This window comes from Hylobates moloch, unplaced genomic scaffold, assembly GCF_009828535.3.
Source record: "Hylobates moloch isolate HMO894 unplaced genomic scaffold, HMol_V3 SCAFFOLD_6, whole genome shotgun sequence".
Taxonomy (NCBI): Eukaryota; Metazoa; Chordata; class Mammalia; order Primates; family Hylobatidae; genus Hylobates; species Hylobates moloch.
In genome coordinates this window covers 113,236,582-113,250,362 of record NW_026652281.1, presented here as the reverse complement: position 1 = coordinate 113,250,362, position 13,781 = coordinate 113,236,582, and the positions used below count along the sequence as shown (strand labels likewise).

Sequence of the window (13,781 nt, the reverse complement as noted above, 5' to 3'; positions counted from 1 at the left end):
CCAGACACGCAGATAATACTACCAAATCTGTACAGAACCTACGAAAATATTTTATTCTTTTTTTCCAGTTTGCTGCTCTCTTCCTCCTTTTAACTAGACCATATCATGTGGATGCCTTTAAAACCTGAGAGTAAAGTCAGTTGAGAAGGTTCATCTAACTTTTCTTGTTCATTTCATCAGCTATGATCTGAAAGGAATGGAAGCACAAAATGATGAATGAGGTATTTTTAACAAAGATACATAGGTAAATTAACAGCAGTAATGTAAAAAAGACTGAGGGAGCAGCAATGTGGAGAAGGAAGGAAAGGAAGATGTATAGGAACAATCATACAAATAATCATCAAAATTAAACTTTATAAATCTAAACATAATATCTACAACCTTTATGAAGGTTTTGTTAAATTGTCTCTTCTAAGTTTTGTATTTTTACAATTTTCACCGTAGAGAAAAAAATATTAATAGTTATCAAAGGAACAAAAGACTAAAATAATTTGTTATACATCTGCAAATAGCTCCTTAAATTTGGAACACTAATTTCATAATGATATTTGGATCAATAAATGTGAAACTGTCACACTGAGTGTAGGTACTGTTTTCCCCACAACGGACACTACTGCATTGGCATCTAGCAGAAATTGTAAGCTATTTGGAATGTTACTAAACCTACTGGGACTAAGGTTTTCAACCTTTTGTCTTTCAAATTAAAGTTAAAAACTAATTCACTCTGGGCAATTCAGGTACTCTAAGGAAATTCAAGTACTCTAGTTTTAAATACGAATTTTAAAAAACGCAACCCAAGTACCCTTTCCTCTCAACTTCTGTGAGGCCAAGCCACGACCTCCACCTACTCAATCTTTGCTACTAGATAAGAGCCCTTTTGGTAGTGCTAGGCAACAGGCATGACGTGACAAACCTAGACATCAAAACTTTTCCACAGAAAGATAAGGTAAACAAGATATACTTAGCGCCACACCCATTTAAATGCACAAGCAGCCAAAATTGCTCCCTCCCCCCCGCAACGCCCCCCTCCCCAAAGCTCCAGCTGGTCAGGAAACATTGTCTTTACAATCAAGATAAAGATCTGGCTCAGGGTGTTCAGCCATTCCTCACCTACAGGCTGGCCTAAGCTCCATTCTCCAATGCCATCACCACCAGAATCGGAACATTCTGTTAGGAAGCCGGCAAACGTCCAAATACCCCGAGTATCCTCGCCCGAGTTCTGCAACCAAAATCTGTTTTGGCTACTGAGCATGCTCAGACTTAAGACGGGCGCGCCACATGGGAGTTTTCAAAGCTTAGGCTCCAAACTCCACGTAGTAACAGCAGCTGAAAGGGGGAGAGGGGAAAAGGGGAGGGGAAGAGACTGGAATATTAATTTGAGCCCTGATATTGAAGTATAGGACCCGGCCAGCGGCTGAATATGGTGAAGGCAAAAAGACGCTGCTTTGGCATTCTCTTTGCAGCATAGAGAGGTTTACATGAAGTAGAAGAAATCCTTCCAGTGGTGAAAACTGACATGGCAAGTGGCGGAAACCAGCTCTAACTACCAGCTGATTGCAGTAGCCGGTCACAACTGCCCAGAGTGTAATTCCCACCGATAAGCGCGGATCCTTATCTTTGAAACACAAAGCGACGGCGGCACGGATTTATCAAGCCATTGGACAGCTTCGCAGTGCAGCAGCCCAGGCTGCCCGGCCGAGCACCGCAGTCCTATCAGGGGTGTGTATCCAGGGTGGTACATCAGATGAGTTAGGAAAGCAAACCGCCCCCCAGGACAGCGCGGGGTCAGGGGGTCCCGTCCAGGGCGTCCCAGACGCCTCCCTCCAAAGTCTGGGCGGTAACGGCGGGGCTGGGACGAGAGCCAGCCCCGGCCCCGCCTCAGGACGCCCCGGGCAGCCGGCTAGGCCTCCGCAGCGGCTGGGCCGCACCGTGTCCGCCAGCCGGGACCCCGGCAGGCCAGGACTCGGCCTACCTCTCGCCCGACAGGCCCCGGGTCGTTTCCGCTCCGTCCGCAGCCGAACGCCCCCGCCTCGGCCCGAGTCCGCCGGGGCAGAGCCTGCAGCCCCCGGTTCCCCTCGCCCGCGCGCGCCGGGGACCCTCACTCACTCACTGGCCGGCTGGGCGCGCTCTCCCGACGCCGTCGCTGCGCTTCTTCTCGCTGCAACTTTATTAGCAGCTCGGCCACGGGACACGCGCACGGCGCCCGCTCGCCCAGGACCCGGATGACGGAGGGAGGGAGAGAGAGCCCGGGAGGACGCCCGCTGGGGTCGGCGCATGCGCGCCAGAGGCCGAGTGACCGCCGCGGGACCGAGGGAGGGGTGTCTTGCCCCGGCGGCTGAAAGAAGCCTCCGCGCCGGGCTCCGCGCCGGCCAACGCCGACTTCCGATCAGCTGGAGCCCTTCGCGTCGATGGCCAGGCCTGGGAATGGGAATCAGATAGCTCCCAGCACCACCACAGTAGGCGCTAGTAGCTTCCACTAACCAAATCAGCATACATTGTAAAATTAAGTAATTGTCCTTGACACAGACAACTGGAGATTTTCTGTCATATACAAAGTGTAAACAAAAACATCTTCAGATACGACTGAGCTACTTTTATTGATTTGTAATACAAATCTGAATGAAGAGTCTTCTTTCTGTGCAAAGTAGCTTCAAAACATGTTTCTGAGCATCTTACAGCTTCTTACTGGATGCAGCACTAAAACCCCTCCCACCGGGCAATCCTGGAACCCTTGAGGGCCTGTGGAAATGGAGCCAGTGCCCACCCTGGAGTTCCAGGAGTGGGACTGTCCATACACTGGATCGCAACCCCAGTTGTTCAAGACACATACTCTCTCCACCTCCTTGTGAGGAGGGAGATCCCGTGGGGACCCAGCCCCTAGACAGGCGGGGCCACTGAGGTGCAGAGATGACATCCATAGGCTTATATACACCACCCCATCTCCTGGACTCTCATTTCTTAGTAATTGGAGCTCTTCTCAATGCTTTTTCCTCCAAATTTCCAAAACTGTCAGTATTTCCCAGAATATAATATTGGTACCACATTGGGTACCCGATTTGAAGAATACTAGTAAGCAAAAGCTTTTGAATAATTTTGTTTTTATTTTAAAAGGTCAATACTGGCTCTCCAATGTTCTGTTATAGGTTTTCTTTTTAAAATAAGTAAAAATCAAAATCGGGGTCATTTTGGAATGCTCTTTCACACCCTAATCCAATCCATCAGAAATTCTACTAACTCTTTCTTCAAAATTTATCCTAAATCTGACCATTTCTCACACCTCAATTGCCACCTCCATGGCCTGAGCCAGGGTCATCTCATCTGACACACAAATGGCGCAGCCGCTATTTTGCTCCAGGCTCTGGAAGTTTATTTCTGTGGAGAAGAAACTAAATAAATGTTCCAGAAGTCTCTGCATTAGGGGTGGCCATCTCAAATGGTGACAGAGGCCTAGTAAAGGAGTGAAGGGAAAGTGGGAGAAGAGACCAGAGAGTGAGTGTCTAGTTCCAGAGACCAAAGGGGTCACTGCTATTTCATTCCAGCCAACTGTTACCATAGGGAAATGTGGGAATAAGGACCCAGTGTTGGCAGATATTCTGATTTTTCAAGCAAAGCTGGAAATTCAGATTTTTATGCGAAAATCCCAATTATATCTGTTTAGCAACTTCTTTCTATTTTTCTCTCTCTTTGCCTGTCTCCTTCCCACCCCAGCCCCCCAACCCCCCACGCCGCTCTCTTCCTCTCACTCTGTTAGACATTCTGGAGGCCAATTACATGCAAGCCAAACAAAACAAATCCATGGTCCTGATTTAGCCTACTGGCCACCAGTTTGCAATTTCAGGTCTCCACCTTAAACTTCTTTACTACATCATAAACTTTGAGAAAGTAAAGTCTGTGTACTTTAACTCTTTGTCACACTCACTGATTATTTGTTGTTAATTCAGAAGTTTCCAGCCCTTGGAAGGCAAATATTTCTGGAGCCTGCATGGGTTTACAACTCCCAGAAGTGCATAAAATCCTGCCTTGGAGGATACGTTTTTTTTTTCCAGAACTGATGTTTGCAGAGTGCTTTGTTGAACATTATAGGACATAACAATTTGGTTTAAATATTTTGTATAGTAGAGATATTTCTCACTTCAAACAGCCAATAAAATCCTTCCCAAAACAAATTGTTTGCTGTTTTGCAGTCACTGTACATGTCAGAAGAATTTGTGATTACAAGATTCCTTTTCATAATCACATATGTAATCTCATAGCCAACAGTTTTGCTTCCTAAGTTATGTGTCCACATACTGATCAAATCAACCAGAGACTCCAACCTCTCCAACTTGCTGTTTGAGCTCAGTTTAGGTCTAAAGTTGGAAGAGATAACATAGAAGAGAGGACTGGAGATTTTAGTACCACACCAGCAGCCTTCCGAAGATCTAAGAAATTACCTAGACCTCAACAGCTATAGAAAATCAGAGGGATCACTAAATATCTATACAGTCAAAAACATTATAAAATAGCAAATGAACAGGCATCCCAGAACCATAAGAATGAAGTAAGGAAGTCCCTGTTTTTGGCAATCAAATAGGATCTAAGAACAAATGTAGAACAGGATGATCTGAACAGATAGACATAGTCAGTGGGGCATCAAAATAGACAAACTGCTTTTTTCATTTAGCCATTCACCTGATCAAGAAGACCAGATAAAAGCAACTCCAATACTCAATTTTACTTTACTTGTAGAGAAACCTATTTCTGGACAATTTAGTCCTATAATTCTCAACCAGGGATGACTGCACCCCCAGGAAACATTTGGCAATGTTTGAAGATATTGTCGGTTGTCACAACTAGGAGGGCGGTGCTACTAGCGTCTAGGCGGTGGAGGCCAGAGACACTGCTGAACATGCTACAATGCACAGGACAGCCTCCTTCTACCAAAAATTAGTCAACCCAAAATGTCAGTTGTGCTGTGGTTGAGAAATCCTGATTTAAATCCCAAATAGTTTTTCTTGGGTTGGGTTGATGTTTACGGAAGAAATGATCCTTTCCTTTGAATTTTTTCAATAATCATTTACATTATCAATTTGATGTAGAGAATTAGCCTACATGTTTAGCCCATGACCTACTCCCACCTTGAGTTTTTCAGGTCTAAGAAGGAGGCAACTTTTGGGAAAGGTGAGACAATATATGGAAGATGAAGAACTGGAATAATTTATAAATATTTCTGTATTTTTTAATTTTAAAATGTCTGGTAATTGAGGCAAATTGTTTTTGGTTTGAAAATCATTAATAAATATCTTAATTTCGTAGTTTGCTGTAGCTCAGAAGGCTCTGCCTACATGACTACTGCATACCCTACTGGGAGAATTGGAAGAATGTGATGATGGTAGGAGTCACCCAGCATAGAAGCATGAGTGAATGACATCCCAGAGATCTGCAAAGGATCCTGGTAGCCACTTCAAAGACTTTTTCTCCTTTCCTCAGACAATCATGGCACATAGACATCAGAGGAAGAAATGGCAAAGTTTGTATGACTCCTCCAGCAGAGTCCTTGGAAACAATAAAGCTTCCTTTCCAAATTCTGAGAATTCTGTGTTATTCTTTAATTGGCAGACTGCCCACTGCACCCAATTCTTAATACTGGAAACAGTGCAGAAGCCAGAACTCAACTGAGGAGTTCTGATATGAGTGAGGTTCCAAGGAAATGATGTGCAGAGGCACACCCCACAATCCAGTAAGAAAAAGTTCATCATGTTTGTCAGAAGAGCTTTCATGTCAGTCTTTAACAGAATGAGCCAACCTTCCATGCTGACCAGAGAATATGCAAAAGTAATTTTATCCAATATTTGAAAGGAGTTTTTCCAGTAAAATTTTGTTCTGGTGTGAAATGCTTCCCTTATAATCCACAGACCCTTTATTTTCATAGCTCAGAAGTTGAGATCATAATGTATTGAAAAACGAAAAAGTAAAAGAATGACAGCTGCCTCCACTCAAAGCACAGGAATCTGGCAGCCACAGACTCCTTGAAGCTTCAGGGATGGCTATCAGAGAATCTGTTACCCCACCCCCGGGAATTAATGTGCACATTTTTGTGTATATACCTACATACAAATTTTCTGCAGAAAAAGCCTATAGCTTTCATCAGATTCTCAAAGGTTTCCTGACCTCCACATGTTTGCAGATGCTTAAGACAGTGGTTACTTTACACGTGGTAAAAGTTTAATGTGTCCATTTTAAGGTATCTTTTCTTCTCTTTTTCAGAGCAACATAATTAGGAGACTCCTCCCTAGGGAAGGCAGCTTAATGTAGAGTCTAGAAACCTGGCTTGCCTGTCTCCAGCCATCTGCCACATTAAAGAAGGCCTCCTATGGCTGGAATCCAAGACACAAAATTAAAAGGGTTGCTTGCACCCAGAGTCATAAAACAAAGAGGCTTTCTGAAGCAGGCCTTGGAGGGAACACTCATTTCTTCGTAACTTAAACAGCATCTGTTTCTCCTGATGGCGAACACCCCCCAAGTTAACTTGAATAACCTCTGGGGTTCTACCTTCTCAGCTTTCATCCTCAGAGACATAGTCTCAGATGAGCCAAACCACATGTGTACCCCACCACAAATCCAGAGCAGCAGGTGAAAATCTGAAAGTGTTATGGAATTGAGGAGAGGGGAAAGAGATGAAAACTTCATGTTCTCTAGGAAGCTCTTCAACTACATGGTCTTGATCATGAGAACTCTGATGCCAGACTTCTTCATTTGAACACAGACTATCTCACTACTTGTATGACTATGCACAAGTTTCTTAACCCAATCTCTGCCTCAGGTTCCTCATCTGTAAAATGGGGTAACTGTAGTATCAACTTAATAGAATTATGAGGATTACATGCATAGAGACTTGCAAAGTTCTTAGAACAGTTCCTGACACACAGTAAGTGCTATACAGGTGTTTATTTTAAAAACACATGCATTCTTCTAATATGCCAGGAATTTCTAAGAGTGAATTAGCAAATCTATTTGTCACATAAAATGTGTATTCATTTTACAGTACAATAGACCCTCTTCTCTTCTTACTCCAATAGGTAATCTCATTCACTCCCAGGCCTCTAATACCATCTGTTATAGACAATTCCCAAATTTCTGGTCCCATCTTGAACTTGGCTAATGAACGCCAGACCCATAAGTTCAACTACCCTCTTACCATCTCTACCAGACTGCAGTAGTTTCGATTTTGTCTGACCCAATACCTTCCAATCCTCTTTTTCCTGCTTCCTTTGTGATATCATTTCCTTACTATATTAACTACAGTACCAGGCACCTTACCCCAGAGATGGGCACACGACCAAGGAGGGTTATCATAGTGCCCCAGCTACCCAGGCCAGTGTGATTGGTTGATAAATGGATATATGACCTAAGCAAAATAACAATATCATCTTTTAGACTGATGTATGGATGTTGAGAGAGAAAAGTCCTTCTTTTTACTATCATTGCTAAGCTAAGGGTGACTCTGAGGCTGCCAGGAGCCATCTCACCACCATGTGGAGGGAGTTTGCTTGGAAATGAAGCCAAAAGAGAGAAACAGATCAAAGAAACAGAAGCTAAGTCAAATCCCTGACAAAATTTTTTGAGTTCCTGGATCCAGCTGTACCTGAAGCTCTGAAGATCCTCCTTAGACTTCCCAATTACATTCACCAGTATATTCTGCTTTTGCTTAAGCCAGTTACATTTCTGCCACTTGTGATTCCTGTCATTGGCAGTCTCACTGGATTTATCAGGTCAAAATTTGAACTCCTGATTTTTATCCTCTCTCCCCAACCTGTTCCTGCTCCAGTCTTCCCCATATCAATAAATGGCAGTTCCATCCATGTAGTTGTTCAAGCCATACCTAGCTATCCTATTGGAAGATTGGATTCTAGGTCTTTAATCCTCAATCTCCCCCTGTTGTGGAATTATACATTCATACCCTTTGCCTTGCAGTATGTTCCACTAGAGAAGGTGAAATATTCTTCGTTGCTCCTTTGAAATTGAATTTGGTCTTTTGTGCTTTTGCCATCTACCATTTAGAAGAGCAGACTCCAGGTAGCCACTGATCCAAGGAAGATGAAAATACACATGGAGCAGAGTGGATCCCAACCCACAGTCCAGAGCCTAGCTCAACAGACCTGCAAGCCTGAAGCACAGCTACCCAAGCTGATTCACAGACCCAAGAGTGAGAAAAAGTGATGTCTGTTGTTGTATACCACTGAGATTCTAGATTTGTTTGTTATGAAGGAATAGCCAGCTAAAAACATTCTTGACTTACCTTGTCTCTCACCCTCATTTACTTATTCATTTATTAAATTAATGCCCTTATTCAATAAGGCAATAAATATTTATTGAATACCTAATATGTGCCAAGAATGTTTGGGGCATGAGGAATAAGACATTAAACAAAACAGACAAAAGTTAAAGCTGTAATAAACAGATAATTATTAATAGTGAGAAAACAAATAAAACTTAATATGTCCCATGGTAACAAGTACCTGGTAGAAAAATAAAACCATGAATGGAGGTTGGAGGAGAGAGTGCTGGGATGAAAAAGGATGGCTGCTGTCAGACAGAGCAGCCAGAGTTAAATAGTGTTGCCCTTCCACTTTCAATCCAGTGCCAAGTCTTATCAGTTTTACCTTCAAACCATAGCTCAAATCCATCCACTTCTCTCCATGTCTACTATCTACAGATAGACCCAGGTCATAGTCCGGGTCACCCTTATTTCTCGCCTGGACTATCTTCTGCCTCCACTCAGCCTCACTCTACCCCCTGTATCACCCAACAGCTATTCCGTGTTGAAAATATAAATAAGATTATGGTTACTGTCACAGTAAACCTCTTCAAGATCTTCCCATTGCACTTCATATCAAATCCCCACTTCCTCCCATGGCCCTGACCTGAGTGATATGATCCCTACCATGGCCCACTTCTCGCAGGTGCCTTGCTCACACTGACCTTCTTTTTGTTCCTCACATATCACAAACTCTTCCCCAGATTAGGATCTTTGTACGTGTGGTCCCCTAGCTTGTTCTATCTCTCCACCTTGGAAGCTTCTGAAATGTTTTGCCTGCCATTCTTGACTTTTCTTGCTCCTTCTCATCAACCTTGGGTCTCAACTTCAATGCCAATTTCTTATAAAGGCCTTCCCTGGCCGTGTCTGCTTTCCCCACTGCACTCTACCTAGACTGGGTGCCCCCATCATATGCTGCCAAAGCATCCAGCTCTTTCCCTGCTGGGACTCACCTCCCACATGTCATGGCTTGATCAAAGTCTGTATTCCCCACCGTAATTAAGCTCCTCTTCACAACTGTCCACAACACGTAGATCAGAGCCCGGTGTGCTGTAGGCCTTCAATAAAGGGGCATTGAATTTTCTACTTCAATTTTGGTCTTATGTGTGCTCCTAGTTAAAATCACTTTGCTCCCATTTAGTTTTTTTAAATTTCCTATTCAAATATTAGTATGTAAGAGGCTGTGACTCTCTCCATCTCCCAAGCAGAAACTCAGCCCTTAAACTTCCCATTCATTCATTCGATTATTCATTCAACATAAAAATGTTTATATAGTACGTACTCCGTGCCTGGCACTGTGTCAAGCCCTGGGAATACAAAGGTGAATTATACTTTCCCTGCGCTAGTGAAACTAACAGTCTTCTGGGGGATGTTTGGTTGTGTTCTGTCTTCAAAATCCATAAACGCTAGATGGAAGACTCTCAGACTAAAAATCAAAAATCTATCCTTTCAAAGCTGGAAGCCTACGTATTCTCAGTGGAGTAGACTCTTCTTACCTTTAAGGAACTCCTTGTTTTGTACAAAGCTCCCACCTGTAATAGACCATTTAATTATGAAAATGTAAAACAAGAACCTTTTTCTGAAATAGAGTTTTTAGCACTGAAGGGTTAACTATTCAGTCTGATCATTGGAAAGGCTGTTACAAGCAAAGCTGTATCCCACTCAACTACATTATCTGAAATGTTTCATTGCTAAGTATGGATTTTTTAAAAATCGCTTTATAGTTTTTACACAAATAATGCATGTTTATTGGGAAAATTCAAATTATAGCAAAAAGGCCCAAAAAGGTAAAAGTTACTTAAAATCCCATGAATCAGAAATGACCATGGTCAATACATTGATGGAACATCTTACAAGACACCTCTTTATGCACACACACATACACACACACATGCACACACACATAAATAACTGATATTGATTAAGCACTTACTTTATACAAAGTATAGAGCGACATGCCTTTTCTATTTGATGAAATGCTACGATAACCTACAATGTAGTCATGATTACCAACATTATCATTCTCCTTTTTATAAAGGAAGAAACTAAGGCACAAGCCATTAAAGAACTAGCTGTTGTGAATGCACGTATTCCTATAGCTTGTGTGGGTTTACAACTCTCAGAAGTGTTTTTAACCTGCCTTAGAAGCTGCCTTTTTTTAGAAACTGGTATTTGCAAAATGCTTTATTAATCATTAAAGGATATAAGAGAATTTGTTTGAAATATTTTGTACATGAAGCCCGTTTCTTACTTTGTTACATTCTGTAAAATCTTGAATTCTCTGCTTTCTACAGCTCAGTCCCTTCCAACCTCTCCTAGTGTCTCCTCTACCTCCTTCCTTTTCCTTGTCATCAAACTGGTGTTTTTACTGTCCCTACTGTTCCCACCTCCCACCTGGCCATCACGTTGCCATCAGCACACCTTTGCTTTTATAGTAATCACTAAAGGAGATGTCCCTTCCTGTAGCCAGTGCTACCTTTCCTTCCCAGGCCACCTTACATTTCTCCTCCTCTTTCATGACCTGGCTGATCCTCAAGGATCTTTTATTGATGCTTGACATTCTGGGAGGCGCATAAAAAGGAAAAGAGATGCACAGTGTCGAAATGGAGAGAGGTGAGGGGTTTCACAACCATTTTACAGATAAGAAAATGGAGGTTCAGAAAAGTGAAGTCCCTTCCTGAGTTTATACACATAGCGATGAAACTAGAATTCAAATCCAAGTGAACCTAACTCTCAAGCTCTTGCTCTAACCATGACACAATACTGCCTGCTCTCTTGACTCACTCTTTTTGAAATGCAGAACCATTCTAAACTTTTGCACTCTAACAAAAATGGTACTTATGAATCCTGTGATCAATGTCAGGGAACCACAATACTCTGTAAACCAAGCTGAGAAAACAATAGGTTACTAAGTAAAAGAATGAATAAATAAATGTGTCAATGTGCACAACCGCAATTTCTAACCTGAATTTGTATTGGGTGATGGTGAAGTCATACAGAGAAAGTAAGCCATAAAACTTTATATTTATTCTAACAGCCAGGTAAGGGCCCTGAGCAAGCTCAAAAGGCCCTAAGTGAATGGAGTTAGTGTTTCAACATGTTTATCTTAAAGTGTAGTGAAACCTATTCATTCTATTTGTATAATGACTAATGCTTCTGTGGATGTATCATTTACAATATGGTGGCATTACTAATGTGCCACATTAGAGGTGATTTAAAGTGTTGAATCAAATCAGTTAAGCTCTTCTAAGTCAACTCTAGCTACCCACCTCATGTGGTGTAAGGTTTCCACTGCAGAGAGGGACCATGCTAAGCAGCCCAGGGATATTGATCTCATCTGTGTTGCCTCCACAGACCTGCTTTTATAGAGCACTGTTACATTGTGTACTGAAAACTAAATTTCAAACGTTTTAAAAAGAGGATAGAAAGTCAACAAAGTCCTCTGCTTCAAATCTGTCACAGATGGAGTAGAAGGAGCCCCCTGCCAGGTCATTCTGTCAGAAATGAGAATTTGTACGACTTCTGAGCTCCAAAGTGATCTTGGCTATAATGTCTCTGAGATCCGAGCAAAAACCATCTGGGGACTGCTTCTGGCTTCTAGGACCATTGGAAAGAAGTCTGTTCTCATATAAGAGTAAATATTTACTTTACTTGCTTATGATTGCTAGATGAGTTTCCATTATATGCTAGGAACTATAAGGTAAGAAATTATTCTATACATTTCTCTATTTATTTATGAAAAATAAGGACATTCAAAGACAAAGATATCAGTGGAAAAGAATACGCACCGGCCGGGCGCGGTGGCTCACGCCTGTAATCCCAGCACTTTCGGAGGCTGAGGGGGTTGGATCACGAGGTCAGGAGATCAAGACCATCCTGGCTAACATGGTGAAACCCCGCCTCTACTAAAAATACAAAAAATTAGCCGGGCGTGGTGGCGGGCTCCTGTAGTCCCAGTAACTCGGGAGGCTGAGGCAGGAGAATGGCGTGAGCCCAAGAGGCTGAGCCTACAGTGAGCTGAGATGGTGCCACTGCATTCCAGCCTGGGTGACAAAGCAAGACTCCGTCTCAAAAAAAAAAAAAAAAAAAAAGAACACGCACCTCTCCCAGTGAACCTCTTTCCCTATCTCTTCCTTCAGTCAGTTCTCTGTCCTGATCTCTAGTATCATGATCACAACTCTCTTTTTGATTCATTTATTCACTCAACAAACATTTGCTGAGTGCTTGTTATGTGCCCAGCCCTGGGGAATGCCCTATAGAGTAAAAACAGGCAAAGGCTCTGCTCTCAGGGAATAAAATCAAGTCAGGGAGACAGACATAAATCGCTTAATCTCTAGTTTGCCTAAATAACATGATCCCAAAACACATTCTTTATTTTTCTCACCATTGTTGGCTGAGCTAATTTTTAAACTGTATTTTTTTTCTCTCTTTCTACTCATCTCATCATCAATTCCTGGAGTTCACTTTTTGAGGCCTACAACCAGCCTCAGAGAAACAGATATTCTCATGGCTTGCTTGTTGTCTTTGTAACATTGACATAGCCACAGACAAATTGGAGTAACGAGGCAGCCAAACACCCAAACACCTACATCTACATTGACTCTTGACAGATTTAGCACCTGGGGTGCTGATGATTACCATGATTCATAAGCAAGTCATGTCGTCATTGAGCTGTGATATTTCACTTTGAAGACCCCAACAGTTCTAGAACTACTAGGATGCGATAAACAATTTAGTCAGCAGGCTAATGCCCTGTAGCTAAATTGCATAGGAAAACTGACACTAGACACAGGTATGCTGAGCAGTTTGTGGCTACTACCTTTATTTTATTTTAATTTTTTTGAGAGACAGGGTCTTGCTGTGTCACCCAGGTTGGAGTGCGGTGGCGCAATCACAGCTCACTGCAACCTCAACCTCCCAGGCTGGAGCGATCCTCCCACCTCAACCTCCCAAATTGCTGGGATTACAGGTGTGAGCCATTGTGCCTGGCCTGGCTGCTACCTTCAAAGACTCTTGGCACCCTTAAGTAGGAAGCCTTAAAAAGTGCCTTAATGAAGTCCTTTTCTTCACAGCACACATGAAGACAAACATACCGAAAGAAACTCATTCCTTATCCTTATACTTGTTTTCTTCTTACTCCTTATGATGGAAAGGAAGGTGTGAACACAAGTTAGCAGTGGTAGAAGAGGCATTTTGCAAGGACACGTGAGAGTTTGAGGTGACAAGGAATATGGTTTCCTTAACCATAAAAACATACTTTATGGTATCAGTCTACTGAGGCTGGGTTGTCCAGCAGTTGGGGATCCAGCCAGCCCTAGAGTGGCCCTTCTTCTCTTTTTTGAACTTTTACAGAGTTCTTTGTAGTTAGTTGTCTCAAAAGAAACTCCTAAGTTTGCCATTACCCAAAATGAAGCACCCCTGTTGGTTAGAAGGTCATGCCAAGCCTCCTTAGAAAGCATTGGTTTCTCTCACGCCCAGCCCTTTT

General features: G+C 42.6%; 1 protein-coding gene and 1 long non-coding RNA gene across 8 annotated transcripts in view; one reads left to right on the top strand and one right to left on the bottom strand.

The window, feature by feature from the left end:
• Window positions 1–13,781, bottom strand: part of SMAD5 (SMAD family member 5) — a 281,680-nt gene that overhangs the window by 47,176 nt on the left and 220,723 nt on the right. For 3 of the 7 annotated variants that reach the window (XM_058441225.1, XM_032157964.2, XM_032157965.2), the window contains exon 1: window positions 2,107–2,224. The exons of 1 other annotated variant lie outside the window; for it this stretch is intronic. The gene's annotated coding sequence lies outside the window, so the exon portion shown is untranslated. Of the gene's footprint in view, window positions 1–1,110; window positions 1,166–2,106; window positions 2,225–13,781 lie in introns of those variants that run through there. 3 more of the 7 variants (XM_032157967.2, XM_032157968.2, XM_058441222.1) reach the window with 2 other exon arrangements.
• On the top strand, window positions 184–5,564 carry LOC116471535 (uncharacterized). The gene is made up of 2 exons (XR_004248818.1): window positions 184–1,719; window positions 5,296–5,564. It is a non-coding gene; the product is annotated as an uncharacterized LOC116471535 (long non-coding RNA).